A 19128-nucleotide genomic window follows, 5' to 3' on the forward strand; every position below is an offset into this window, starting at 1 on the left:
GCTGGGAGTGAACTGAGGTGGGGAAGTGAGCTAAAGAACGATGATGGATTCAACCTAGATCAGTGACTGGGGGTGAGTGTCTGAAAAAGTTTCAGCGCTCCGTCCATCATCTCCTTGTGTTTGCCCTAAGTTGGCAGGGTATGCCCAGATGAGGGTCCCTTGCTCATATTGCCACTGGTTTCAAATTCGCCTGGCTGATGAGGAGTGTTACCCCGAAAATGGTCCCAGGATGCTTGTTTCCAATTGAGGGAAGACCTGGCTTGGCAGTGTTAAAATGTAAAACCTGATTCTTCCATTTTTTGATTTAGCTGTGCTTCATCCTTTTTCACCCCTGCCCTACTTTCAGCCTTTCCTACCTCTCCACACCACTGGAGTCAAGCTATCCAGGCTGATGAAGGCTGATAGCCAGAAACCGGTCCTTGGATGCTTGATTCCGGTCTGGGAAAGACATGGCTTGGTAGTTCGGACTGGACTGATCCCATGAGGCACAGGGTCAGAGCTGATTTGCATATAGCCAGTGTCTAACCCAGGGTGGTGTGGAGTGCAAAAAAACGATGGATTTAGGCCCAGATCTCTGTACTGGGGTGAATGTATGACATTGTTCTACATTCTGTCCATCAACTGTGTTTTTTGCAATTTTAACCCCTAGTGGACTGGGTATGCTCAGACGTGAGTCCCAGGCTCTCCACACCACTGGAGTCAAGCTATCCAGGCTGATGAAGGCTGATAGCCATAAACCGGTCCTTGGATGCTTGATTCCGGTCTGGGAAAGACATGGCTTGGTAGTTCGGACTGGACTGTTCCCATGAGGCACAGGGTCAGAGCTGATTTGCATATAGCCAATGTCTAACCCAGGGTGGTGTGGAGTGCAAAAAACGATGGATTTAGGCCCAGATCTCTGTACTGGGGTGAATGTATGACATTGTTCTACATTCTGTCCATCAACTGTGTTTTTTGCTACTTTCAGCCTGGCTCTCTTTTTGACACCGTATCTGTATAAACAAGAGATAATGAATTGTAGATTGTGACATAGTAAGCTTAGTAAACATGCAGAGTCAGCTTGCTCAAAGGTTTTCAGCCAATAGTTAATCCTTAAGTAAAGTCTACTCAGAATAGCATATCTTTTTGTTCAGCCTTAAGACGAAGCAATTGCACAAGACACCGAGGCTGTTCATTCTTGCCTTGCCTCATTTGTGTGTTCTTTCCAAAGTTCTATTTACCTCTGGGCGTTACTTGTTTGTGATCTTCCCTATAAAAACCTATGTAACCATCTTTCAAGCGTGCTCCCTCCTTGAGTAACTCCATGGTACTCGGTGGATGGAGACCCATTCATCATTGATCAATAAATGAGTTTGTACTTCGCTCCACTGTTGATTCCTCCTTACTTGATAAGTAACAGTGGCAAGAATGGTGACCCTGCACGAAGCAGATTAAAATTAATCTGCTCCAAAAATTGGCGCCCGAACGGGATATCCCATTAAAGTCTTGCAGTCGGACCAGGGGAGGAGATCGGGTCGGTAAGACGAACTTTGCTGAGGGGCGCACCACCTGAAGAGATTAGAGTTGCTTGTGGTCCAAGGTGATTTTTCAGCTCTCCTACTCTGATCTTCCTGGCGGCTGCAGGCCTTGACTGGGACCTTTGGACGGTCATTTTTGGATCATGGAGGATCGACAGGAGAGAGCTGAAGACTACACATGAGGTAAATCTGTATTGAACCGGTTCATTTGGTTAGGATTTGTATTGTATATGCCTTGGCCTTTGTTTGGTCTCTGTTGGAATCTGCTTGGGAAATTTGAAACTTAGGCTCTGTTTTTGGACTTGCTATTTGTTGTGATTAACATTTTTTCTTACAGGTAAATGTGAGAATATTTTTTATTTCTGTCGGTTTATAACTTTTTTTATTCTTATATAACATGCCTGTGATTAGCATTCTGTAAATTTTGTTGTTGCTGCTGCAATAAGCAGAGCATTTTGGAAGCAAGTCAGCCGGCGCCACCAGAAGGTACGCCGAATTTTGAGATGTACATCAAATATGGTATCTGTCCCATCATGTATCGTACATTATGGAACAAATATACATAAGGGGATCCCCGATTACAATGGCCATTAGAGGGAACCATGGACCCTCACAAACTCGAGTATTTAGAGAAACAATTGTTTAAAGAGAAAAAAAAAGAGGTTAAGTCAGCTATGGTTCCGACGCCCAGACACAATCCACAGACGCTCGTTATAGGCCTATACCTCACGACCTGAGAATATGCACTCTGTGATTGGTCACAGTGACCTAGAAACCCCCCTCCCGTCCTTCCCTCACTTCCACCCCTCCCCCAAGTTAATCGGTTCATCCCCATAGTTCCTGGGTAAGAAGGCAAGCTTGAACTAGACAGAGTGCTACTCGTCCGTATGATTCGCTGATTGACTTCACGCATGGAGACACCACAATGCCACATGTTTTTGCGAATCACACCCACATTCCTGATGCCCATAGCACCACCCCCACAGTACCAGACATGGCACGAGGTCACCCCCCCACGGGAGCAGTTGACAGACTAACATGTTCGAGACGGTTCCACACATGGGGGGTGCACACGCTGTGATGGGATGCCACGGGCTACGTGCTACCAAAGCACACAGATAAGGACGATAGATAGACAATGACCCCGAACTGTGTAATGCCTACCAGAATCCACGTCTCCAACTGTATCTCTATGGCGTTCATTTTTGTAATGCTCATTTACCTTGATTGATCACTGTCGTATTGTTCATGTAAATGCAACCTAAAACCCAATAAACAAATTAAAACAAAAAAAAGTCAGCTATGGTTGACAGTTTGCGTACGTGGAGGAAAGAAGTGAAGGAGCGGCAGCTCAAGGCAGAGAAGGTGCAAAGGAAGCAGGAAAGGAAAACAGAGTATCAGAAGTATAAGGAATTGAAGGATAAGGAAGTTCAGGAGAAAAAGAAATGCTTACATAGAGAGCATAGATTATTAATATCTAAAGAATATATAGTTAGACCAACCGTAGCAGTTCAGGTCCACTAAGATGTGGACTCAGATATTGATGGGTTGTTGATAGAACGACCCCCGTCCCCATATGTACCATTAACACCTCTTCCCCATAGACCACCGAATGTTGTTCCCCCTGTACACCTGGCTCCCCCTCATTTGCCAGCGGTTGCCGAGCTCCCTATTTTCCAACCAGTATCGGTACATCCCTTACCTCTCCCATCCCGAGCCACTGCACCCCCAAACCAGGCCACTGCCCCTGAAACTACTGATGATCCGTTACTTCCTGTATCTGTCTCCACCCTTTAAATTCTTTGTTCTACTGTACTTTAGTTTCATCAGAACGCAATAAGGTTGACTGTACTGAAGAGGTTAAGTGATTTAGAAATGGAAGTAGAAGAAATGATAGATCAGATACAGGATTTTTCTAACGATGAGCTCCTTTGGCTCATAAATAAGCTTTCTCATCAATTCATGGTTCAATGGGAGATGACTAAAGGACAGAATGGCTCAGATGATGTTAGAATTATTAATCAACAGTGTCAGATAGTGGCCTTCCCTGTGAGTAGAGTTAATGCTGCCATAGCAACGATAATTGGATATCGTAACAAACTCTCTTCTCTCCTCGAATAAGATCTATGAGGGAAGCTGCGCCACAGTTCATTCCTGAAAGAGGGAATGCAGATAATGATGACCCTAATAGTCCGTATGCTAGAGACCATTGTTTGTATAATTGGATATATACGCCCTGAAAAAGGACGGATGTACTCACTTTAAAAGCCTCCTTACCAGACATACGGAAAAATCCTAGAGGATTTTATGATGATGTACAGGCAGCCATTGATTCCTGTACCGTGACTTTAGCAGATATTGCCCTATTTTACAACAACTGAATGTTAGTACAAGGGTCTCCAACATTTTCTGTAACAAAAGTCACTAGTGATGGAAAAGTGACCACCCCATCCTAGAGTATCAGTAGTGATCACATTGGTGCATTAGCCAGGGTTTTCAGCAATAATAAAAAAAAAAAAAAGAGGCTTCAACAATTTGAACTGAAATATTACATGGGTACTTGATACAAACAATAGCTGCAATACTCCCTTGCACTAAGATATAATTATGAGTAATAAAATATCTCCAACTGAAATAATAGCTATAAGTACATTTTTAAAATGTCAATTATTTTTCTGTAGACATCAGTTTATGTGTTGTGGAAATACAAAGGAAATGTTGTCTTGAATGCATGGGTTTTGTTTTTTAAACTATAGGTTGAACTGCACACAGGAGAGCTACTCACAGGTACCTGGTGATCTACTGGTAGCTCATGAGCCACTCATTGGAGACAAAGCAATGCAGCAGAAGGTTGCAAACAGACTACAGTGAAATATTGCATCAATTAGCCTCCTTGGGACAAAGTATCTCTTTTCCAATTAACAGTATTGTCAACAGAAGGTTACCGATTTAGGTCTCCTCCTGTCGAAGAGGGGTAAGAAGCTACACCAACATAGGATATAATTGGTGCAGAATTTTCTGAAACCATGACTCAATTTAATATCTGTGCATTAATTACCAAATGTTTCACTAATTACAAAACTCCTGCTTGCTTTAACATTAAAGCACATATGAATGCTGCTTCCTTGGACTAATCAGTGTGAAGCTGTCTTTTTTGTAATTGAAAAAAATGCTTTATGTAATGCTCCTGCTTTAGGTAAAACCTGAGTATTACAAATTTGTGCATGTAAAAGATGGTTGCAGCTGGGCACGGTCCCATGAAGGAAGGAATAAGTCATGTGCATATTTCTCCTCCACATTGGACCCGACTGCGCTAAAGCAATCTGAAATGTACATTTACGGTCACAATTTAACAGTTATGGTATCACATTTAGTGGATATCTAAAAAAAAATAATAAAGACCTAGCACCTGACCAGTGCGATATTAACATGGTATAGGTTGACACTTTTTGCTCCAAACATCACTCTGAAATGCTGTAACATTTTTAATCCAGCCACTGTACTGCCACTTTCTGAGTCCCAACATGATGAGAAGCATGATTGCATATTTATGACTGGGAAGGAGACTAAGGGACGGGTCGACCTGACAGATACCCCTATATCTGACCCATAAGGGGAACTGTCCATGGATGGTGCATGTTACAAACTACCTGATGGCTCTAGTACAGCGGCCTATACAGTTACTCCCTTGAAATCTGTGGTTGAGTTAAGTAAAATACAACAAATGTGAGAGCAAGCTATGGAACTGACAGCTTTGACTAAAACCTGTAAATTAAGTAAAGATTTGACTGTAAATATCAATATATATGCCTTTGGAGTTGCCCACTCATTCGGACGACTCTAAAAACAAAAGATTTTTTTGTTGTTTTTTTTACTTTGCATGGTGATAAGAAACAGTATGGGGCATGAATAGTGAAGATACTAGATACCTTGACGTTACCAAAAAGGTGCTGCTATTGTTACATTTTTTGTCCCCAAGAAAATTATAAGATGAGGTAGTACAGGGAAATACTTTTGCCAATGAAACAACTAAACGATCAGCCTATTTAGAGTATAGTTTAATGTATATTTTAGGGACAGTTAGATGGACACCAGAAGTGACTATGTTTAATCAGACTCTAGATTGCTTTAGGGAAGTACAGGAAGAAGCTACAGACGAAGATAAGGAACAGTGTAAAAGATATGGGTGTCAGGATAAGACAGGATGTTTGATAGATCTGTCAGGAAAGCCAAGATAATGCATTCAAATTATTATGTGAATGCTATTGTTACCATGGCCCACAGTTCCCCCTACATTAGTGCTAAAGGAATAGTGGCCATGTCAGATCATGTATGGTTCAATAATCTGATGCCCAGGGTGGCAGAGTTCTATGTCAAGAGGTGCATGATGTGCCATATGTATAGCACAGGAAAAGGTACCCCGTTTCAACAGGATATTTTGCACTCCAAGAGCTGCCCTTTGAAGGTCTTGCAACCAGTTCAGATAGTTATGGGGGGGGCAGCAAATGGGTGTACCAAGATTAAGGACAATCTGACATTGATTTTACAATTCTTGTTGATTACTGGGAAGGAGACTAAGGGACGGGTAGACCTGACAGATACCCCTATATCTGACCCACCAGGGGAATTGTCCATGGATGGTGCATGTTACAAACTACCTGATGGCTCTAGTCCAGCGGCCTATACAGTTACTCCCTTGAAATCTGTGGATGTTATGTAAAATACAACAAATGTCAGAGCAAGCTATGGAACTGACAGCTTTGACTGGAGCCTGTAAATTAAGTAAAGATTTGACTGTAAATATCAATATATATGCCTCTGGAGTTGCCCACTCATTCAGACGACTCTAAAAACAAAATGGGGCTTTTCGACTTTGCATGGTGATAAGATACAGTATGGGGAATGAATAGTGAAGATACTGGATACCTTAGTGTTACCAAAAAGATGTTGGTATTGTTAAATGTTTTGTCCTCAAGAAAATTTTAAGATGAGGTAGTACAGGGAAATACTTTTGCCAAGGAAACAGCTAAACAATCAGCCTATTTAGAGTATAGTTTAATGTATATTGTAGGAACAGTTAGATGGACACCAGAAGTGACTATGTTTAATCAGACTCTAGATTGCATTAGGGAAGAACAGGAAGAAGTTAACCGAGGAAGATGAGGGAACAGTGTAAAAGATATGGCTGTCGGGATGTTACAGAATGTTGGACAAATCTGTCAGGAAAGCCAAGATAAATGCTTCCAAATTATTGTGAGCATTCTATTGTTACCATGGCCCACAGTTCAGCCTACATTAGTGCTAAAGGAATGGTGACCATGTCAGATCATGTATGGTTCAATAATTTGATTCCCAAGGTGGCAGTTCTATGTCAAGATTTACATGATGTGCCATACATATAGCACAGGAAAAGGTACCCCGTTTCAACAGGAAATTTTGCACTACCAGATCTGCCCTTTGAAAGTCTTGCAACGAGTTGAGATAGTTATGGGGAGGCCAGCAAATGTTTAGGGTGTACCAAGATTAAGGACAATCTGACATTGAATTTACCATTCTTGTTGATTACAGTGTTGACTAAAAATTTGCATTTGATCCATTCACAGGTGAAGGCCAGTCTCTCTCCCAGTTAAGTGCACCGGGCACAGACATTGGATCCATGCCAGCAATGTGGAAAAAGCAAGCGCCACTTCCTTTGCCATATGATTAGTGGATAACAAGAGGAATACCTGATTTTAAATATGATCAGATCTCTCAGCAAGTGCCTTTTGGAGATGGTGATCTTTTGAAACATGGTAAAGTGGAGTCATTGGAACAATAACTTGCTGCCATAATGCCTGACCCAGATGAACAGATTCTGTTTGAACATCCTGACATTGTTCAGGCCGGATACAAAATGCAGGTAAGGGCCAAAAAGAACTATAGACTTTGATTGAAGAAACTATCTCTGGAGAGGTAGCAACGCATGCCGGTGGTCAAGACCGCCAAAGTCAATAAGCTTGCCAGTGAGGCTTTTAAGCAAAAGACACTGGAGACTTAATGCTCTCTGATAGTGTAGTGAGGGAATTTTGGGAAAGCTGAGATTACATTGCTCTGTTTCTGGCTGATCGTTACGCTACTCTTTGTTACCTTGGCAATCAAACAACAAATACATGTAAGAGGAAGGAAGGTTAAGAAATATACAGGTTGAATATAAAAGATCAGGATAGGGAATTGTGTTAGGTGTTCTTCTGAAATAGGTATTAGGTTGAAATGGGTAGAGGTGTCGATTTGCCATTAAGGCCCTTCGGGAAGGTGTTTATTTGACCTTTTAGGAGGAATAAAAGTACTTGCCCTGAATGCCCCCACTAAACGCTGACAGTTTTGGATTAGAAAGAGAAAAATAGGGATATTTGTATATTTTCTACTGTTAGTATTGGGATTTTTGGGTCTATTTCGAAAGCTTGAAACATATTACCCTGTTCATAGCCTAGTGCCCCCTACTCCTACCGCATCTGAACATTATCACTTCACCTTGTCCTCGCTTAAGGATTCACACTGTCAAATACATAAAACGCCATTAATGTTAATTGAGGTATTGTTTCTGCTTGGGGCTGGAAATTATTAATGGGAATAGTGATTATAGGAGCCATCTTTCTCACTTGCTGTAGCTGTATTCAGCATGCCCCTGTGACATGTACAGCTTATATAGCTACTTGTAACAGTATCAAGCCTTCCCCAATTAATTTTCATGAATTGAATAGAGAAATGATGATGCATTCTGAAATATATGAATTAATGAATACTAATGTACACAATGAATACGTGTACCTCTTAGAATGGATTCAGCACAGCTGAAAAGGAAGGACTGTTGCAATGTAAAATCGTATTCTTTCATTTTTTGATTAACCTGTGCTTCATCCATTTTCACCCCTGCCCTACTTTCAGCCTGGCTCTCTTTTTGACCCCGCATCTGTATAAACATGAGTAAAGAAATGCAGGTAGGGACATTGTAGGCTGTGTAAACATGTAAAGTCAGCTTGCTCAAAGGTTTTCAGGCAATAGTTAATCCTGAAGTAAAGTCTACTCAGAATAGCATATCTTTTTTTCAGCCTTAAGACGTAGCAATTGCACAAGACACTGAGGCTGTCAATTCTTGCCTTGCCTCATTTGTGTGTTCTTTCCAAAGTTCTGTTTACCTCTGGGCGTTCCTTTTTTGTGATCTTCCCAATAAAAACCCATGTGACCATCATTTAAGCGTGCTCCCTCCTTAAGTAACTCCATGTGCTTGTTGGATGGAGACCCATTCATGAAGATTAATAAATGAGTTTGTACTTCGCTCCACTGTTGATTCCTCTTTACTTGATAAGGACCCGTGGCAAGAGTGGTGACCCTGTACCAAGCAGATTAAAATTAATCTGTTCCACACCAGTTCAGGTTGGACTGTTCCCATGAGGCACTGGGTCAAGACTGATTTCCATATAGCGGAGTCAGAACTGAGGTGGCGAAGTGAGCTAAAGAATGATGATGGACTCAACCTAAATCTGTGACTGGAGGTAAGTGTCTGTGGAGTTTCAGTGCTCCGGTCATCATCTCCTTGTGTTTGCTTTAAAGGATAACTGTTATTCTATAAATGTGAACATAGTTTTTTTAATAAGCTTTCTTTATTTTCAACATAAGAAAATTATAAGACGGATTAGATGGGAACACACACACGTATATATATATATATATATATATATATATATATATATATATATATATTACCTACTGGCGGTCGCCAGTAGGTATATATAGTTAGGATTTTTTCTCTATGGGATTTTTGAAAATTCTATGTCTAATAACTTTGGCGTTTGTGGACGGAATTGGCTGAAATTTTCAGGAAAATGGAACATTTTGTTTCTGAGCAGCCCCTGAAAATTTGGGGGGGTTTCGTCAAGGGGGGGCCGAGAAAAAAGGGGGGTCCCAAAACATGTTTTTAACATTGAGTTTTCCATAGGGCGGTTGGCCTCACTTTTAGCCCGAACGGCTGAATGGATTTGCACGAAACTTGGCAAAATTGTAGGGACTGGTAGCCCGATGTGCCTTTGCTAGGTCTCAATATATGTGCTCCAGTGGATTTTGAGAAATTAACGTTCAAAAAAAGATATATATCTGTAACAGCGGACCGGGCAGCGCTCCAGTTCGCGTACTTTTCGCGTTACGGAGCTTTGTGAAGCGAAGCTGATTGGTTCTCCGGCGTCTGTAAACATTCCAAACAGTCCGTAGCGGCCGCCATCTTGTCTCTCGGTAGGATCGAGAGACAAGAGGAGGCCAAAGCGAAGGGGCAAATGACCATAAGGGGGCATAGTAGATCCTCGCTGACCCCCTAGGTTTGATGTGGAGGTTTTAAAAGGGCCCCGCGGGGCAAAAAAAAAAAATAATAATAATAAAACGGCTGAATGGATTTGCACGAAACTTGGCAAAATATTAGGGACTGGTAGCCCGATGTGCCTTTGCTAGGTTTCAATATATGTGCTCCAGTGGATTTTGAGAAATTAACGTTCAAAAAAAGATATATATCTGTAACAGCGCTCCGCTTCGCGTACTTTTCGCGTTACGGAGCTTTGCGAAGGTGATTGGTTCTCCGGCGTCTGTAAACATTCCAAACAGTCCGTAGCGGCCGCCATCTTGTCTCTCGGTAGGATCGAGAGACAAGAGGAGGCCAAAGCGAAGGGGCAAATGACCATAAGGGGGCATAGTAGATCCTCCCTGACCTCTTAGGTTTGATGTACCATTTTGCCAAGTTTGGTGTAATTCCGTTCAGCCATTCAGGCTGTAGACGTATCTAAATGTCCTATGGAAAATTGCATGGGGAAAACACATTTGAAAGTGTTGAAATTTAGAACCAATTAAAATGTTACTTTGGTTTTGTATTTGTGTGTGATGAAAGTTAATTGGTTATGTATATATCTAAAATGAGAGGAAACCACAGCCATTTTGTGATACTACTGTCTGAGGTACATTTGTGAGGAATTTTTGGTGCTCAATTTCTGGTGTTTGGTTTACACAGTACTAACACTTCTCCTACTTTTAAAAAGGTGAGTTGTTAATTTGTAAGGGGAACTATGTTGTACACTTTAAGATAATTTGAAAAATGTTTTCTGTTATTTATTTACAGTCCTTCTGTTATACTAAATACTTGATAAAGTTAGTTTTATATTATGTATTACTAAAAACGATAAATGAAAGTGATTATTTTTTTCTGCAATTTACAGCAAGCAATTTCAAAATAAAATGGCTCACAATGAAGAGACCGTGGCAATTTCTTTTGAATTATCCACTACATTTATTGAAATTGACAGCACCAATAATGAAATATTCTCACAAGGAGGAGATGACTTGAATGATTTTTTTGATCAATGTCTTGATGGCGAATTTATCGAATGTTTGGAGACCATAGAGTTACAAGAATCATCATTGCAGACTTTTCATGAGGAAATTCCTGATGAGATGATTGAAGAGGAAATTCCTGATGAGGACATGTTACTAGTTCTTTCAAATTATGAAAATTCAGAAGATGTTGCCTGGGTGCCGCACTGATTTGGGTATCCGGCGTGGGGCGTCCCGGGGGGTGGGTTGTCAGTAGCGGTCTGTTGTGCGAATAGTTCCAAGGCAGCAGAACGCGCTGAAATCTGGATGTCACGAAGGTGATGTCTAGTAAGTTGCCGCCCAGCAAATAACGGCGTGGGGCGCCGCGGGGGGGGGGGAGGCAGTCCAAAGTTCCGTTAAAAGGGCAAAGGAAAGGATCGGTGGTTTGAACCATCAGTCAAAAAGGGGAGGGGGTGCAACAATTTTTCCTACCGGGTCACACTGTGCTTTCACCGGAACTGAGGTCTGCAGGATTCTAGTCATTCAAACTGAGGCTGGCGCCAGCATGGGAGCGCCGACGTCCCGCGGCTACAGTTTCGTCACTCCACGGGCGATCATGGCAGTCATTCCCCATCGGGGGTGTCTGCGGGGGTCGGGGACTCCCGCGGCTCCTCTAGAATCTTCAAGGTCGTGGAGGACTACGGTGGTGGAGTCAACCAGTGACCGGGCCATTTCTTTATTCTGGGCCCGCTCTTGCCAGGTCGACCGCCATTTTGAGAGTTCGGTAGCTACTGGCGATCGCGGGGTCAAATGAGCGGACGGGCTCCACCCTGCCGGGCGAGACGTTGCAGCATCGCCACAGTGGAAGAACCCTTTTCCGGGCGCCTGGAGCGCTGAGGGTGCAGCTGGGAAGCCTCCACCTGGGGAGGCGGGAGAGGCCTGTTCGCACCGTCTCTCCCTCCCAGTGCACCCCACGGCGTCTCGCTTGAGATTTGTTATGGCCGGACCAGGCGATGAGGACGAGAGGGGGGGGGGGTCAGAGGCATGTGCAAGACATCCCCCCCCCAGGGTTGTTGCAGCAATTATTCAAGAAAGAAGAAATGTCCCGTCCGTCTTTGGGCCGGACCTCCGGTGGATGGCGGCCGGACGCCTTTTGCTCTGGCCCCATGAACGGGTTCCTTGGCTCATCGGCTGCAGCCGGATCCCGTCGGCCCCAGCCCCCGGCCGTTGGTGGCCGGACCGGGAGAGAGTGTGGAGGGACAACCTGCAACTCTCAAGGGCCACCGCGGCCGGACTGGGAGAGAGAGGGGAGGGTCGAGGACACGGACATTCCCCCCCCTGAAACTCTCCAGTGTTGTCAATCCCCCTGGCCGGGTCCCGCTGGCCTCGGCCTCTCCTCCGGCTACACCCTACGTGATGATCTCCTGGCCGAGGCGTGGCAGCAGGACCCGCCTTATATGTGTTGCTTCCGGCTGGGCGTAGCCGAAAACCTGTTGCCCTTTGGAAGTTTCTAGAATGGGGCGGATGTCTGCTGACTTCTATCTTTCCCAGTTTGCCGTTATTTGGCCGTGGCAGGCGGTGGGACAGACACGTTTTGGGGCAGTGAGGGGCGATGTTTTTAGGTTTCTTATTACGGGCTTACTTCTAACGTTTCTTGTTTCTAGGACAATAATAGGTTTTATCATTACGTATTGTTATCGTTTCTTTGTTTGTTATTTAATAAAAAGTTCATCAGTGGCCTACTGATTTTCGTTTTCCTATTCTTTTGTTTCCAGGTTGTTTCATGCTAAAGTTTCTGTTAACAGGATACAGTGATCACTTCGTTATTATTGCATATGTCCTTTTCACTAGGGGTGCTCTCTGGTCGGGCCAGATGACCTATCTCTAGTAAATGGTCCGGGTGAAACAGGTGCATCAATCAGTGGGGAGTAGATAGGCATGACAGATTACAACGGGGGAGAAAGGTCCGCATTACGTACCCTTTCACTACTTGCAAAGATTTTTTTCCTACGTTTATTTGCAAACAGGGAATACCTCAAAAAAGAACTAATTCCCAAACAGTCAATGTTCGGACAATCAATCAATCAATGAGGAATGAAATAGGTACGACGTGTTAAAGGCTTGCGTTACCTACCCTTCACTATCTGCAAAGGGAGAGAGAATATTCCTATTCTTCCTCGTTTGCAGGCAGAGAAGATCCTTAAGAGAACCAACTTCGAACAATTCAATGCTCGATTCAAACAATCAACAAGGGGTACTGTGAACACAAATGAACGCCGCTTATGTACATACACATTGCTATTTTCAATAGGTTGTTCCTAATGTTTCTATTTTAGCGAGGTCAAAAAGAGATCCCATTAGTGGCCTACTGATTTTGCTCGATTCCTTTTGTTTTTTTACACGATTTTTCGCTATCTGCAAAGACTAAACAGAGTATTGCGACTCTGTGCTTGTTTGTAAATAGAGAATGAACCAAAGAGAACAATCAATCAAATGGAGAGAGAAGCAGGCACGACTGATTACAACGGGGGCAAAGGCCTGCGTTAACTACCCTTCACTATCTGCAAAGAGAGAGTACTCCTAATAGAAATGAGGGGTGGGGGGCAGCATTCAAAGCAGATCAGTGTGCATAAACACGAAAATGTTTTTACTTACCACGTACTTGACATTCGACAGCTTATGATATTTGCTATTAAAAAACCATTGAAATTCACTGAAAAAACCATAGGTTATAGACCATATATAGTTAGGAATTAGCATTTACAAAACCTTGAAAATTCACTGAAAAAACCATAGGTTATAGACCATATATAGTTAGGAATTAGCATTTACAAAACCTTGAAAATTCACTGAAAAAACCATAGGTTATAGACCATATATCGTTAGGAATTAGCATTTAAAAAACCTTATTTTACTCACACAAAACCATTGAAATTCCATATATAGTTAGTTGCACTAACTATATATCGCGCACCCGCAATCCACTGCTGATGATGTCACATATTACATCATTCATGACATGGTCAGTGACATCACTGATGACATCACTGATGACATCTCAAATGACATCACTGATGACATCACTGATGACAACATCCAGTGACTGTATGTTTCTGTAAAGTTAAAATGTGTCTTACATATTGAAGAATGAGTGGAAGTATAAGTGTCTGGACAAAGGATTTAGTAGGTGCATGACTGAATGTATGAGTGAGTGATTAAATGTGTCTCACTGAGTGCATGGGTTAGTGACTAAAGTGTCTTAATTTGTGCATCATTAGGTCTGTTGTTCTGTAAACTGCTGCATGTGTTGATCAGTAGCTATATGATTAACTATATGGGTTACTGATTGATTGTCCAAGTATTTGTATGGGAGACTGAGTGTGTGTGTGGCTGGCTGGGAGGTGTGTGACTCTGTGCAGATCAATGTGTACTTGTATCAATGATTGTATAACAAGGTAAGTATGTGTTAGTATATGTTTGAAAATGTAAGGTGCTCTATGTTTAACTGTATAGACAAGAAAATGGAAGTGTCATTGATTCTTTACAGGACTGACTAGGTGTGTGAGTAACTCCATGGATGAGTGGCAGACTGTGAGTGTCTGTATAGGTGTATGAGTGCATATGATAGTGTTGTAAAGATGAGTGATTGTATGTATGAATGATTGTATGGGTGAATGAGTGAAGGTGTGTGTAGACGTAGGAATCAGTGAGTGCGTATGTAGTAACTAGTATTGGTGTGTCAATGGTTTCAAAAATTATATTCTGTATTTAACACTGGGTGAAACAGAGGTTATATTAAAATGTGAGGAGATGCATTGTATTGTCACATGAATGATATCATCAGTGATGTGGTCATTGATGTCAAATGAGATGTCATCAGTGATGTCATCAGTGATGTCATTTGAGATGGTAATTGCAAACACAACAGTGATGGACAGAATGTGGATCAATGTCACACATTCACCCCAGTCCAAAGATCTGGGCCCAAATCCATCGTTTTTCCACTCCACACCACCCTGGGTTAGACAATGGCGATATGCAAATCAGCGCTGACCCTGTGCCCCATGGGAACAGTCCAGTCCGAACTACAAAAGCCATGTCCTTCCCAGAACGGAAACAAGCATCCAAGGACCGGCCCGGTTTCGAGGTAACACCTCTCATCAGCCCGGCTAGCTTGATTCCAGTGGTGTGGAGTGCCTGGGACTCACGTCTGAGCATCCCCAGTACACTTAGAGCGGTAATTGCAAACACAACAGTGATGGACAGAATGTGGATCAATGTCACACATTCACCCCAGTCCAAAGATCTGGGCCCAAATCCATCGTTTTTCCACTCCACACCACCCTGGGTTAGACAATGGCGATATGCAAATCAGCGCTGACCCTGTGCCCCATGGGAACAGTCCAGTCCGAACTACAAAAGCCATGTCCTTCCCAGAACGGAAACAAGCATCCAAGGACCGGCCCGGTTTCGAGGTAACACCTCTCATCAGCCCGGCTAGCTTGATTCCAGTGGTGTGGAGTGCCTGGGACTCACGTCTGAGCATCCCCAGTACACTTAGAGCGGTAATTGCAAACACAACAGTGATGGACAGAATGTGGATCAATGTCACACATTCACCCCAGTCCAAAGATCTGGGCCCAAATCCATCGTTTTTCCACTCCACACCACCCTGGGTTAGACAATGGCGATATGCAAATCAGCGCTGACCCTGTGCCCCATGGGAACAGTCCAGTCCGAACTACAAAAGCCATGTCCTTCCCAGAACGGAAACAAGCATCCAAGGACCGGCCCGGTTTCGAGGTAACACCTCTCATCAGCCCGGCTAGCTTGATTCCAGTGGTGTGGAGTGCCTGGGACTCACGTCTGAGCATCCCCAGTACACTTAGAGCGGTAATTGCAAACACAACAGTGATGGACAGAATGTGGATCAATGTCACACATTCACCCCAGTCCAAAGATCTGGGCCCAAATCCATCGTTTTTCCACTCCACACCACCCTGGGTTAGACAATGGCGATATGCAAATCAGCGCTGACCCTGTGCCCCATGGGAACAGTCCAGTCCGAACTACAAAAGCCATGTCCTTCCCAGAACGGAAACAAGCATCCAAGGACCGGCCCGGTTTCGAGGTAACACCTCTCATCAGCCCGGCTAGCTTGATTCCAGTGGTGTGGAGTGCCTGGGACTCACGTCTGAGCATCCCCAGTACACTTAGAGCGGTAATTGCAAACACAACAGTGATGGACAGAATGTGGATCAATGTCACACATTCACCCCAGTCCAAAGATCTGGGCCCAAATCCATCGTTTTTCCACTCCACACCACCCTGGGTTAGACAATGGCGATATGCAAATCAGCGCTGACCCTGTGCCCCATGGGAACAGTCCAGTCCGAACTACAAAGGCCATGTCCTTCCCAGAACGGAAACAAGCATCCAAGGACCGGCCCGGTTTCGAGGTAACACCTCTCATCAGCCCGGCTAGCTTGATTCCAGTGGTGTGGAGTGCCTGGGACTCACGTCTGAGCATCCCCAGTACACTTAGAGCGGTAATTGCAAACACAACAGTGATGGACAGAATGTGGATCAATGTCACACATTCACCCCAGTCCAAAGATCTGGGCCCAAATCCATCGTTTTTCCACTCCACACCACCCTGGGTTAGACAATGGCGATATGCAAATCAGCGCTGACCCTGTGCCCCATGGGAACAGTCCAGTCCGAACTACAAAAGCCATGTCCTTCCCAGAACGGAAACAAGCATCCAAGGACCGGCCCGGTTTCGAGGTAACACCTCTCATCAGCCCGGCTAGCTTGATTCCAGTGGTGTGGAGTGCCTGGGACTCACGTCTGAGCATCCCCAGTACACTTAGAGCGGTAATTGCAAACACAACAGTGATGGACAGAATGTGGATCAATGTCACACATTCACCCCAGTCCAAAGATCTGGGCCCAAATCCATCGTTTTTCCACTCCCCACCACCCTGGGTTAGACAATGGCGATATGCAAATCAGCGCTGACCCTGTGCCCCATGGGAACAGTCCAGTCCGAACTACAAAAGCCATGTCCTTCCCAGAACGGAAACAAGCATCCAAGGACCGGCCCGGTTTCGAGGTAACACCTCTCATCAGCCCGGCTAGCTTGATTCCAGTGGTGTGGAGTGCCTGGGACTCACGTCTGAGCATCCCCAGTACACTTAGAGCGGTAATTGCAAACACAACAGTGATGGACAGAATGTGGATCAATGTCACACATTCACCCCAGTCCAAAGATCTGGGCCCAAGCTAGCCGGGCTGAAGAGAGGTGTTACCTCGAAACCGGTCCGGTCCTCGGATGCTTGATTCCGTTCTGGGAAGGACATGGCTTTTGTAGTTCGGACTGGACTGTTCCCATGGGGCAACAGGGTCAGAGCTGATTTGCATATCGCCATTGTCTAACCCAGGGTGGTGTGGAGTGCAAAAAAACGATGGATTTGGGCCCAGATCTTTTGACTGGGGGAGTGTGTGACATTGATCCACATTCAGTCCATCAATTTTTGTTTTTGCAATTGCCGCCCTAAGTGCGCTGGGGATGCCCAGACGTGGGTCCCATGCACTCCACACCACTTGGAGTCAAGCTAGCCGGGCTGAAGAGAGGTGTTACCTCGTAACCGGTCCGGTCCTCGGATGCTTGATTCCGTTCTGGGAAGGACATGGCTTTTGTAGTTCGGACTGGACTGTTCCCATGGGGCAACAGGGTCAGAGCTGATTTGCATATCGCCATTGTCTAACCCAGGGTGGTGTGGAGTGCAAAAAAACGATGGATTTGGGCCCAGATCTTTTGACTGGGGGAGTGTGTGACATTGATCCACATTCAGTCCATCAATTTTTGTTTTTGCAATTGCCGCCCTAAGTGCGCTGGGGATGCCCAGACGTGGGTCCCATGCACTCCACACCACTTGGAGTCAAGCTAGCCGGGCTGAAGAGAGGTGTTACCTCGAAACCGGTCCGGTCCTCGGATGCTTGATTCCGTTCTGGGAAGGACATGGCTTTTGTAGTTCGGACTGGACTGTTCCCATGGGGCAACAGGGTCAGAGCTGATTTGCATATCGCCATTGTCTAACCCAGGGTGGTGTGGAGTGCAAAAAAACGATGGATTTGGGCCCAGATCTTTTGACTGGGGGAGTGTGTGACATTGATCCACATTCAGTCCATCAATTTTTGTTTTTGCAATTGCCGCCCTAAGTGCGCTGGGGATGCCCAGACGTGGGTCCCATGCACTCCACACCACTTGGAGTCAAGCTAGCCGGGCTGAAGAGAGGTGTTACCTCGAAACCGGTCCGGTCCTCGGATGCTTGATTCCGTTCTGGGAAGGACATGGCTTTTGTAGTTCGGACTGGACTGTTCCCATGGGGCAACAGGGTCAGAGCTGATTTGCATATCGCCATTGTCTAACCCAGGGTGGTGTGGAGTGCAAAAAAACGATGGATTTGGGCCCAGATCTTTTGACTGGGGGAGTGTGTGACATTGATCCACATTCAGTCCATCAATTTTTGTTTTTGTCATTTGAGATGTCATCAGTGATGTCACTGACCATGTCATGAATGATGTAATATGTGATATCATCAGCAGTGGATTGCGGTTGCGCGATATATAGTTAGTGCAACTAACTATATATGGAATTTCAATGGTTTTGTGTGAGTAAAATAAGGTTTTTTAAATGCTAATTCCTAACGATATATGGTCTATAACCTATGGTTTTTTCAGTGAATTTTCAAGGTTTTGTAAATGCTAATTCCTAACTATATATGGTCTATAACCTATGGTTTTTTCAGTGAATTTTCAAGGTTTTGTAAATGCTAATTCCTAACTATATATGGTCTATAACCTATGTTTTTTTCAGTGAATATATATATATATTAAGATGCCGATAAATATAGAACTGGTCCAGTTGAAGGCAGAGTGCCAAAACACGTCTACCATCCATTCAAATGCATTAATAGTGGTTAAAGAAATAATTAAAAACGGATTGAAATCTTTTGGTGTCTGCAGTACTGTGTCTGCTCGTTGGCAGTGAATGGAACGAAGTGGAGCATGTATACAAAAGAGGAAGATTACTCCTAAACAAGTTTTAATACAATAAACTGTGGAAAGAATCCAAAAAGAAGATGGAGTATTGGTGAGCGAATGTTGTGCTTTGGGGTCGTGAGTTATACAAGAAAGATGCACTCAGTCAGTTGAATAACAAAGAGTGCTGTTGAAGAATTGATATAAAGGAATATGAAGGGGTGAAAGAACAATTTTT

The 19128-nt window shown here is 44.0% G+C and overlaps 1 protein-coding gene across 1 annotated transcript in view; it reads right to left on the reverse strand.

The window, feature by feature from the left end:
* Window positions 1-19128, reverse strand: part of METTL15 (methyltransferase 15, mitochondrial 12S rRNA N4-cytidine) — a 971710-nt gene that overhangs the window by 816955 nt on the left and 135627 nt on the right. The gene's annotated exons all lie outside the window — the stretch shown is intronic.

This window comes from Lissotriton helveticus, chromosome 3_2 (genome assembly GCF_964261635.1).
Source record: "Lissotriton helveticus chromosome 3_2, aLisHel1.1, whole genome shotgun sequence".
Taxonomy (NCBI): domain Eukaryota; kingdom Metazoa; phylum Chordata; class Amphibia; order Caudata; family Salamandridae; genus Lissotriton; species Lissotriton helveticus.